This window comes from Desmodus rotundus, chromosome 11 (genome assembly GCF_022682495.2).
Source record: "Desmodus rotundus isolate HL8 chromosome 11, HLdesRot8A.1, whole genome shotgun sequence".
Classification (NCBI taxonomy): Eukaryota; Metazoa; Chordata; class Mammalia; order Chiroptera; family Phyllostomidae; genus Desmodus; species Desmodus rotundus.
The window spans coordinates 54222355-54232333 of NC_071397.1; positions in this window are offsets into that span (position 1 = coordinate 54222355).

Here is a 9979-nt window from a genome sequence, read left to right on the forward strand (position 1 = left end):
GCACAAAAATAGTTAATGGGAGCTGGTGCTCACGAAGGCTCGCGGCGCTCAGAGGGCTCTCGCGAGAGCTTCTTGCCTGTTCGGGCTCAGAGCCCACGCTGCTTGGTCTTCTGGGTTCCGTAACCATTCTCCGAGTAGGGGTGTCGCTCTTCGGGTTTTGTTACTCCATTCTACAGCCTGCAGGCCTCCGAAGCAGCACGGTGGGATTGGATGAAAGGTTTTCTGACTTTAGTTCTTTCTCCTGCAATTGGGAGGAGAAGTAGAGATTCTGGCCTCAAAATCTCTACCTACGTACTTACGAGAACCTATTGGCACGAAGCGCAATGCGTTTTACATTAAGTTCTTTTGCAGTGAACCGGAAACATTTAGAGCAATACTGTTTTAACGCCAGCAAACCACTAGTTTCACATATATGTACTAAATACAAACATACAGCCAAAAATACTTTAATTTTACAAGATAAAGTAATGTATAGTTTTTATTTCTATTATTGTGATACTGTAGTTATTGTAAAACTTCTCATTAGTTTTCCAAAAATTGGACACAGTTGGAAGTTCTTCATAGACGACCAGTGTTCTCAGGTAGTTTGACAACGTATTTTTCATAGTGTGGGTGGAGATAATTAGGGTGTGGTTGCAATCTAGTATAAGCATTTTCCAAAACAAAAAAAAAGCATTTGCCTAAATGAAATTTTAAAAAAATCAGGTATGTTAGAAATAACAAGGATATTACTTAAAATATCTGATTCGGTTATATATGGATGTATGTATTACATCAAGATGTGAAATGCCATTTGATTACACTTATATGTGGAATCTAAAGAACAAAATAAACAAACCAACAATAGAACAGTCTTAGATACAGAGAGCAGGAGGGGGTTGGGTGAAAAAAAGGGATTAAGAAAGTACAACATAGGAGATATAGTCAATAATATCGTAATAACTGTGTGGTGCTAGGTGGGTACAGAGGGGAATACTTTGTAAAGTATATGATTGTCTAACCATTATGCAGTATACCTGAAACTAATACAAAATAATATTAAATATAAATTGTAATTGAAAAATTAAATTTAAAAAAAGATGTGAAATGCATCTTAGTAGCTTAACATAAAGTATTTTATATCATACGTCACTCCCATAAAGTCCCATAAGGTTTGCTCTCCTTGATGGTTGTTCTCCAGGTCTCTGAAAATCTAGTATGTTTTCATCTTTCAACTATGCCATCTAAGTTCTTTGCCTCCAGGCTTAAAATCTTTCTAGAGAGAGTGCTCAGGACTTTCACAGGCTCTTAATCAGTGTTGAGAGACTTGAACCAGAAACAACACCATCACTTCCTCTCTTCCCATTGACCAAAATAAACACATGCTTCTAATTTAACTGCAAAGAGGCTGAAAAATGTAAGGTAGTCTGTGGTGTATCTGCTACATTGCAGATTATATAGTCAAAACAGTTACAAAGGCAGTAGCTTAAGAAACACCAGGCCTGAGGCTACTTCCCATTGGTTGGGAATTTCTTAAGCTCTTTCAGAGCTTGCCAGACTGACAATATCCAGAAGATAAAGATAACTTGATAAATTAGGATTGATAAATGTTTTGTTCTGAGTGCCCCCATTACACTAGGCCAGTGTAATGGTCTAGTGGTCTAGTGGTCTTTCTACCACTAGGCCAGCATTGTTTCATACTTAATTCTGCATTCTTTTCACAAAACTGTGAGCTCCTTGAACTTTTTTTTTACTAGTAGTTCAGGGTCTAACACATAGGCGCAGCAGGAACTGGTATTTGTGGGGCAAGGTGCTTAAAGAAAAGCAGTATGATGTGGACACAAAATTAAGCTGAAAAGTATTTAGAGTGCAAAAAGAAAGAATAACAAATTGCTAGAGCCTTGAAGATTTAGGTCCCTTCCTTCTGTGAACTCTTAGGCAATTTACCAAAAATACTACATAGAGCCCTGTCTGGTGTAGCTCAGTGGATTGAGTGTAGGCCTGTGAACCAAAGGGTCACCAGTTCGATTCCCAGTCAGGGTACATGCCTAGATTGCAGGCCAGGTCCCCAGTGGGGGACCCATGAGAGGCAACTGCACATTGGTGTTTCTCTCTCCCTTCCCTTCTCTCTAAAAATGAATACATAAAATCTTTAAAAAAAATACTCCATAGAAATGCTTTGTGTGTACAACCTGGTTTTAACCTGGTTTCTGCTTTGCACCTAGAACTCCAAATGCTCTCCATGCTCCCACTGGCCAAAAAGGAGGGGCCTGAAGCTTAGGCTCCATTAGTTCCAGAGTAAATTATTTCTGAGGGTGCTCTGTAGAGGTAGGTTAAATTGAATGATGTGAGCTGAAAGCTAACTTTATAAAGATATCTGATGGAATAGAGTAATTTACAAAAACTGTTAAAATGCCTAGGTAGCCCAGCTTACCTGGATGCAAAAGATGATGGGTCATGTAGTTTTGCTGCTAGGTTTTTTTTTTAACCTTTCTTTAAATAGTTTTAGAAATATTGTTTCTCAGTCCTCACTACCTATGTAATTTAAACTTAATGGAATCAATCAGTCTTGTCCCTTCTAATTTTTCATTTACCTTGTGCTTTTCAAATAGGGATGTGATCAATAAATTCTTGATACTAATGTTGGTTCTCTTGTGGCAAAAAAGCATTTATCCCTTTTCCTACAATGCGTTCCCCAGCAACATGAATACTATTTATGTGGCAAGAACAGCTAGAATCCAATTCTTTTGATTTCCAATGCAATGAGCTTTTCACCCAACTATACAGCTTCAATAAAACTATAATGACTAAACTACTGTAAAAACATTATTCCAGGTTTGTAGTAAAAGTTTCTCCTCCCAAACATTATTATTGAAGACCATCTTCTCACTTTTAATTAAATTGTCATATGACTTCGCTTTGGTACTAGGAGTCATTATTGTGAAAATATCTTCTCCTCTTTCTAATCATTTGTTGTGCCTCCTTTATTTCAATTCCTGGATACTTAGGTTTATTGAAGATGACTAAACCTCTAAACCTTCGGTAGAGCACTACTTTGCCACTTTGAACCTGAGATTTTTCATCGGTAAAACGGGTTATCATAGTTCCTAAGTCAGAGGGTTTTGGTGAGGTTTAAATAAACCTCAAATGAAATTAGAATACTAGCTGACACATGGTAGGAGCTCAATAACTCTTTTATTTTAGCTTTCATTATTTAAAACAATTTTAGATTCTACAATTTGGACAATAAAGAGTTTTGTTTTCACAGATAAGGAAAATACTGCCACCTTGATGCAAAGAAAGATGTACTCTACCACTTAGCTCTAGCTCTTGACACTTTAATGCATTTGTACTCCACAGGGAACAATAATCAAATATATTAATTTTACAGTGTGCTAGTGTACTCATGTCATTAGGTATTTGGTTTTTCCTGTACACTTCTAGATCTAGAATCTCCAGTTTGGGGGATTCTGGATTCACTTTCTGATTTCAGTTAGTCTGGAATGACCTTTGAGAGAACACAATGTATCAGTAATAAACTTAAAACTATAGCCCAGTATTCTTATTGTCTAAAGATTCCAAAGGCCAAGAAGAAATGTCCCATTTCCAAGAAGATTCCCTGTAACAACAACAACAAAAAAAAAAAAGTCAAAAAATTAGTAAAAACTTTTAAGTCCAGTCAAGGTGATCTAGCTGGGAAGCCTGTCTGGATTGCAACAAAGTTTACACCAAGTCATTGTATTATTTTGCAATAAATAGAAGGTATTTAAGGAAGGGAAATGTATGGAGTAGATAAAAGGAAGTCAGAAAGGGCAATTTTGGCAGGGTGTCTATGTGAGGTTCCTGTTGCTGCTATAACAAATTACCATAAACTTAGTGCCTTAAAACAACACAAATTTATTATGCAGTTCTGGAGGTCAGAAGTCCTAAATAGGTGGGTCTTACTGGGCTAAAAATCAAGGTGTTCCTTCCTTAAGGATCGAAAGGAGAATCTGTGTTTCTTGCCTTTTCTAACTTCTAGAGGCTGCCTACACTCCTTGGCTCATGCCCCACCTTTCTTTCATTTTAAAAGCCAATAATGGCCAACCGACCATGACATAGCATCATTCTGATGCTTGCTCTTCTGTCTTTTCCATATTTAAAGTATTCTTGTAACTACTTTTTTAGGCCTACCTGGATAACATAGAATAATCTATTTCAAATTCAACTGCTTAGCAATTTTTAATTCCATCTGCAATCTTAATTTCCTTTGCTATGTAACATATTCACACATTTTGGGGATTAGAATGTGGACATCTCAGGGTAGGGGGCATTATTCTGATATCTACAGTTCTTTCAGATTGTTCTCAGTGGTTCTGGCTCACAGAGTTAAGTATCTAGGCTCTTCAACAGGTATATTCATAGAAGTGGGTGCATCAGAGTGTTGTAACTTGATAGCACCAACTGCTATTAATCTAAATTGTATACTTACCAAGAAATCTTCCAATAATAATTCATTTTTCCACATGGATTTGTCTATAGAAATATAATGCTCTGAGCAGTGAATAAAAGTGACTGGTCAATGTGGTCATTATTATTGTTTTTATTTAATTAATTATTTTAAAAAATAATCTTATTTTTATTTTTTAGAAGATTTTATTTATTTATTTTTAGAGAGAGTGGAAGGGAGGGAGAAAGAAAGGAAGAGAAACATCAACGTTTGGTTGCCTCTTGTGCGCCCCCTACTGGGAACCTGGCCCATGACCCAGGCATGTGCCCTGACTGGGAATCGAACCGGTGACCCTTTGGTTCACAGGCTGGTGCTCAATCCACTGAGCCACACCAACCAGGGCTAAATCAATTAATTTATGTTGTGCGGGTTTTTTTAAAACTGTTTATTGTTATTCAGTTACAGTTGTCTGCATTTTCTCCCCATCCCTCCACCCCACCCCAGTCGAACCCACTTCCCTCTCCCACCTCCACCCTCCCTATGTTGTGGTTTTTTAAAAAATTATTTTTAGAGAAGAGGGCAAGGGAAGAAGAAAGAGAGGGAGAGAAACATCAATATGGGGTTGTCTCTTGTGTGCCCCCTACTGGGGACCTGGCCCACAACCCAAGCATGTGCCCTAACTGTGAGTCGGACAGTTGACCCTTTCATTTGCAAGCCAGCTCTCAATCCACTGAGCTACACCAGCTGGGGCTATTGGGTTTTTAATATATGAATTTCTGTGGGCTTGATTACTGTGTGTCTAGACCTAAGAGATGGTGCAGACTCAGTAAGCTGGCAGTTCAGGTTTCTGAGTCTGTAAGAATGAAGACAAGATCTGTGGACCTTGATGAAGTCTTATCTGTTCAGTGGTCTTCCCAAAAGATTAAAAGCTGACTTTTTTAAAAAAAGATTTTACGTATTTATTTTTAGAGAGAGGGGAAGGGAGGGAGAAAGAGGGGGAGAGAAACATCAATGTGTGGTTGCCTCTCGTGCACCCCCAACTGGGGACCTGGCCTGCAACCCAGGCATGTGGCCTCACTGGGAATCAAATCAGTGACCCTTTGCTTCACAATCTGGCACTCAATCCACTGAGCCACACCAGCCAGGGCTAAAAGCTGACTTTGATATACTTTTCTCTTCAAACAGAAAAAGAATGGATTTCACCATATGGCTATGGACTGAATGATCTAACTTCTTCCATGACATTCATATCCCTGGAACATTGACCAGTTCTCTTTCTTATTTGTACTTACTCTTACTTCAAATCTGAACACAAGCATACCTCCTTTTATTGCACGTCACTTTATTGTGCTTCACAGATGTTTTGATTTTTTTCGTAATGATTTAATTAATTTATTTGTAGAAAGAGGGGAAGGGAGGGAGAAAGAGAAGGAAAGAAACGTTGATGTGAGAAAGACCTTGGTCGTTTGCTACTTCTATGTGCCCCAACTGGGAATTGAATCCAAGTCCCGTCATGTGCCCTGACCAGAGATGGAACTGCAACCTTTTGCCTTGTGGGACAATGTTCAACCAACCAAGCCACACTGGTCAGGGTAGGTGTTTCAATTTGTAGGAATAGAAGGTAAGACCCTCCACCAGCAAAAATCATGACTCACTTTGTTTTGATACCTGCTTTATTTTGGTGATCTGGAACTGAACCCGGAAAATCTCTGAGGTATGCCTGTATTTTACTTAGACTCTTTTGGTTGCTTAAGTAACTTTTGGCAATATACAGTTCACTATAAAAAACATGGATTAACACCAGAATTGTTACTAGAAAACTGTCCAGAATTGAGGCATATTTCTCTCTGTGTGTTTTCTCTTGTTTTCTGTTTCCAGATACTTCATATTATTTCCCCACTCTGTTTACTTCATAGTCTCTGCTTAGTTTAACTTAATTTGTATGCTCTTCAGCTTTTCTGTACATTGTGAACTTTCAGCTTTACTTCCACTGTACATATTTCTCTACTTATTTCTTTTGTTTGCTTGTTTTCTTTATGTAGACAGGATCACACAAAATATTTGTCTGGGGCTCTGCACACCTAGACACAGCTCCAATTAGAATTAACATGACTGGCTTAGGGTCATGGTCCTTAATCTTGACTCTACTTTAGAATTACCTTGGGTTGATTCTAAAAAATTCTGTTTCACAAACTCTACTCCCAGACCAAATGTCTTCTGTAGAACAAATACACATATACAGATATTTATATGCCTGTATTCTTGTTTATGTATGAACAAGGAAAAAATGTAGATGAATATGCATTAGGACATTAAAGTAATAATGGGATTAGTTAGATTGAACTGGGCAACTGCTAGGGTGTGGGGTCTTCGGAAAAATTTTGGGGGGTCTCTTTGTACATAAATGTTCTGATTAAAAAATGTATTCTACTGGAACCTCTAAGGCTAAAGACAAAAAGAAATGTGCATAAACATTGCACTCTGGTTTATAAATTTTCTCCTTACAATGTAGATTAACAATTCTGAACCTGCTTTACATGTATGCTGAGCTTGAACAAATAAGTAAATGGACTGTAGATAATGAGATCGAGAAAGAAGTTATAAGTCATCAAAGGAGGAGAGATAGAATCTTTTTCTATGGTAATGGATTAGAGTCTAAAATTACTGAATTACCTCTGTCTCCTGAATTACCAACTCTGTCTGAAATTCCACTTGCTCTTGGATGCCCAAACAATAAGTTCCTGTTGTTGAGATGCTCAGTTGGACACATCCATTACATTAAACTGCACTGATTTTATTTGTGAGTCTAGTTCACAAAATATGTATTCTACTTTTTATATATTCTTGGAGGAAAAAACTCTAAAACTTTTATGTTCAAATACATTTAAGAGGCTGGAAAGGAGAAATAGCATGATCTCTTTAAGTCTACAACTTTAAAAAGTTTTTGGAACTGCACTTGGGAAAATAATTTTTCATGTGACTATTGGGTAAATGAGAATATTCTCTCTTCTTTTTTTCTCTCTGATATGATAGGAGGGGAGAAATCAAAGAATATAGAGCATACTGCAAGGCTTTAGATGGTCTTACAGGAACTAGTTGACAAGAGATGATCGGTGGTAACACTGGAGGCAAGAGAATCAGGCACCAGTGGCCAGTAAGAGAAGTGCCTTGGATAAGCTGATTTAAAAGTTTTCTTTAATTTGAAAGTCATGGTTCAGTCAAGTTCTTATAGAAAATACCTGAATTTGATGAGCTAATTACACAACCTTTATCCAGGATTTTATCTTACTTGACTCTACTGGTATTTCTCCTTACAAACAGTAAATTTAATAACAATTAGAAAACATTTAATATGAGTAGTCTTTAATAGGTAAACACAGTTTGCCTCCTCGCACAACCACATCAAAATTACAACTAAAATATAGAACAACCACCACTTACAACCATGAGAAATCAAGTCGAATGGAAGTCTGAGAACTACAGAATTAAAGAAACTACATCCATACAGACTGGGAGGAGGGACAGAGACACAGAACAGGCTGGTCCCACATCCACATGTGGTGGATTAAAGTTCAGGAGGAATATCTTGGGAGCAAAAAGTCTCACCCCCATACCAGACTCTCAGCCGAGGGTTCCAATGCCAGGAAGTTAAGTCCCCATAACTTTTGGCTGGAAAAACCAGCAGGGATTGAGTTGGTGGAAGAAACTTCTGGAGTCCCAAGCAGTTCCTCTTACAGAACCCACACATGGACTCAATCAGACTCACTCCCTCTGAGCTCCAGCACTGGGGTAGCAGCTTGAAAGGCACCAGTGGCATACAGGGAGAAAATGAAGTGTCTGACATCAAGAGCTGGGGGATAGCTTTCTCCCAGACAAAAGGCAGGTAGAGGCCATTGTCCCTTTTCTGAACCCTCCCCCCACAGAGTCACAGAGCCACAGAGCACACAGGCTGGTGCCATATATGAGGCTCCATCAACCTGGCTAACACTGCCCTGCCCTGGAGATCTCCAGAGATCTGGCCCACTCAACTTATGGGCCCACCCAAGCTGCTTTTCCATATGAATGGCTGACCTTGGCTCATGCTTCACAACTTCTTAAATCCTCCCTAACAAGCAACAGCCAGCCTCAATGAGGCCCCAGTCTCTATACCTCTTGCAGAGTCCCCAGGCCCAGCACTAGCTGCAACCAGCCTAGGTTCACAGCTTGGCTTTTCCTAGGAATCTCCAAGCCCAGCACAAGTAGCAGCCATCTCAGATTGCTTTATAGCTCTGACAGGTTGGCCAGGGGCAAAAAACAGGTGGGGACTGACCTTGGCCTGTACCAACCAGGAAACTCCAGAGCCTGCACACTCAGTGGACAGCTACAGACCACATTAGAGCACCACTACCCTGCTTTCCAACAGCTCATCCTCCACAGAGGGTAGAGGTTGGTGTTCATTGGCCACGGCCAATCCTTGCAGCTGACTGGCCTGGGTAATCCCTCCCATTGACCTGCTGACCAATGAAAGCTCAACTAAAGTAGGAGGATGTACTCAGCCCACACAAAGGGTGCACCTGGAGTACCCATCTTGAGTGGTAGGGGTGGCTGTGCCACTGGACCCTACAGGACACCTACTACATTAGGCTATGCTACCAAGACAGGGAGTCATAGCAGCTCTACCTAATTAGAAACAAACAGAGGGAGGCTGCCAGAATGAGGAAGCAAAGAAACATGACCCAAATGAAAGAACAGATTGAAACTCCAGAAAAAGAACTAAACAAAATGTAAATAAACAATCTATGCAAAGAAACATGACCCAATTGAAAGAACAGATTGAAACTCCAGAAAAAGAACTAAACAAAATGTAAATAAACAATCTATCAGATAGAGTTCAAAACATGGTTATAGGGATGCTCAGAGAACTTAGTGAGGACCTCAACAGCATAAAAAAGATCCAGTCAGAAATGAAGGATACATTAATTGAAATTAAAAAAACCCCAGCACTGGCTGGTGTGGCTCAGTGGATTGAGTGCCAGCCTGTGTACTAAAAGGTTGCCAGTTCAATTCCCAGTCAGGGCACATTCCTGGGTTGTGGGCCAGGTCCAAAGTTTTTCTCCCTCTCTTCCTCCCTCCCTTCCCTTCTCTCTAAAAATAGATAAATAAAATCTTTTTAAAAAACAGAAAAAAACAATTTACAGGGAAACAACAACAACAGTAGAGTGATGAAGCCAAGAAACAAATCAATGATTTGGAACATAAGGAAGCAAAGCACAACTAATCCGAGCAACGAGAAGAAAAAAGAATCCAATAAAATGAGGATAGTATAAGCAATCTCTAGGACAACTTCAAGCAGTTCAACATACGAATCATAGGGGTGCCAGAAGGAGAAGAGAAAGAGCAAGAAATTAGAAACTTACTTGAAAAAATAATGAAACATATCTTCCCTAATTTTGGTGAAGGAAATAGACATGCAAGTCCAGGAAGTACAGAGAGTCCCAAACCAATGGATGCAAAGAGGCCTACTCCAAGACACAATCATAATTAAAATGCCAAAGGTTAAAGATAAACAGAGAATCTTAAAAGCAGCAAGAG